Source organism: Myotis davidii, unplaced genomic scaffold, assembly GCF_000327345.1.
Source record: "Myotis davidii unplaced genomic scaffold, ASM32734v1 scaffold1327, whole genome shotgun sequence".
Lineage (NCBI taxonomy): Eukaryota > Metazoa > Chordata > Mammalia > Chiroptera > Vespertilionidae > Myotis > Myotis davidii.
In genome coordinates, this window is record NW_006297584.1 from 200107 (window position 1) to 202312 (window position 2206).

At 44.6% G+C, this 2206-nt stretch overlaps 1 protein-coding gene across 1 annotated transcript in view; it reads left to right on the plus strand.

The window, feature by feature from the left end:
* ERICH6 (glutamate rich 6) overlaps positions 1 to 2206 on the plus strand; it is a 99437-nt gene that overhangs the window by 77405 nt on the left and 19826 nt on the right. The window lies entirely within an intron of this gene.

The window sequence follows — 2206 nt, forward strand, 5'->3', positions numbered from 1 at the left end:
GTCTCTTCCTCCATCCCTCACACCCCTATCCCCCCCAAGAATAGTCAGTCCACTCCCTTTCTATGCCCCTGATTCTATTATATTCACCAGTTTATTCTGTTCATCAGATTATTGATTCACTTGATTTTTAGATTCACTTGTTGATAGATGTGTATTTGTCGTTCAAAATTTGTATCCTTACCTTTTACTTCTTCTTCCTCTTCTTAAAGGATACCTTTCAGCATTTCATATAGTACTGGTTTGGTGGTGGTGAACTCTTTTAGCTTTTCTTTATCTGTGAAGCTCTTTATCTGACCTTCAATTCTGAATGATAGCTTTGCTGGATAAAGTAATCTTGGTTGTAGGTTCGCGGCATTCATCATTTTGAATATTTCTTGCCCCTCCCTTCTGGCCTGCAAAGTTTCTGTTGAGAAATCAGCTGACAGTCATATGGGTACTCCCTTGTAGGTAACTGACTGTCTTTCTCTTGCTGCTTTTAAGATTCTCTCTTTGTCTTTTGCTCTTGGCATTTTAATGATGATGTGTCTTGGTGTGGTCCTCTTTGGATTCCTTTTGTTTGGGGTTCTCTGCGCTTCCTGGACTTGTAAGTCTATTTCTTTCACCAGGTAGGGGAAGTTTTCTGTCATTATTTCTTCAAATAGGTTTTCAATATCTTGCTCTCTCTATTCTTCTGGCACCTCTATAATTTGGATGTTGGTGCGCTTGAAGCTGTCCCAGAGGCTCCTTACACTATCTTTGTACTTTTAGATTCTTTTTTCATTTTGCTTTTCTGGTTGGGTGTTTTTTGCTTCTTCGTATTTCAAATCTTTGACTTGATTCTTGTGCTCCTCTAGTCTGCTGTTGGAACTCTGCATAATATCTTTTATTTCAGACAGTGTATGCTAAATTTCTGGTTGGTCCTTTTTCATAACCTCGAGGGTCTCAGTAGATTTCTTGAGGGTCTCACTAAATTTATCGGTGGTTTATAGAAAGTTCTTGAAAAACCTTAAAAGTGTGGCTTTTGAACTCTATATCCAGTATTTTGCTTTCCTCCATTTCTGTCATTTGTGACCTGTTTCTTTGTTTCCGCATTTTTTATGCTTCCCTGTGTTGGTAGAGTGGCTTTTTGTGCTAGGTGTCCTATAGGGCCCAGTGGCTCAGCCTCCCCTATTACTTGAGGTGGACACTCTTGGTGCATCCCTTTCTGAGCTTTGTGCAGAGTCTTGTTGTAGTTAAGCCTTGATTGTTGTAGGCATCACTGGGAGGAATTGACCTCCAGGCCAATTGGCTATGAGAATCAGCTGTGTCTACAGTGGGAGAACTTCTGTGCTGAAGACACCCTTTTGCGGCAAGACTTGCTTCAGTGGGGCTTTGGTGCTCACTGAGTCTGCCCCCTGAGTGTGTTCCTTATGGATCTGAGGAGTTGTAATCTGGATGGTCCCACTCTAAACACTCGGTACAGTGGCTCTTGGATCTAAAGAAGTTCTAATTTAGCCTCTGTCTGAGTCAACCCAGCAGGAGCTACAAAGAGATCTTCAGATTCCCCTTCCTTGTTTGGGGTTTGGAGGTGCCCAAATGAGGGTCAGCTGTGAAGCAATGCAAGCTGCTGTGGGGCCTTGGGCCTTCTTTTGGAAGTTCTGGTTCTGTCTGGCCCAGCTGCAGTTTGTTAGGTAATTTTCAGATTGCAAAGGGCCAGGGCATTCATATGCAAAAGCCTCTGCCACAGTTTGGGTGGGGCAGGGTCTCAGGGGATCAACAGGGCGGAGCAATCAGCTATGGCTGATCCTCAGCCCTGCCCTGAAAGGCCCTGCATCTCAGTGTCCCAGTAATTGCTGCAAGCACCTGCGATAGAAAGCCGCTCTCGAGTTCCAAGTTCTGTCCACTGCCAGACCGTCCAGTCTCTCCCCGCACAAGTCGAGGTACTCAGAGACTTCCTGGAACCAGAGTTCATAGCAGCCGGGGGCTTATGACTACCTCCCGATTCAAAAAGACTACCTCCCGATTCAAAAAGACAGCCGCATCCTCAGTCACCAGCCTTTGCCGCGTGCGCCTCCATACCTCTGTACAACACCTCTGCAGCTCCTCTGAGTCTCAGTGTGCTTTTCTCTTTCCTTCTAGTTGTACAATTTCCACTCAGCCAGCCTTCCTGTAGTTCTGGATGATGTCTGTTTTGTCTTTTAGTTGTATTTTTGAATTTGTTCCCTTTTCTGTCATTGTACCCAAAGGA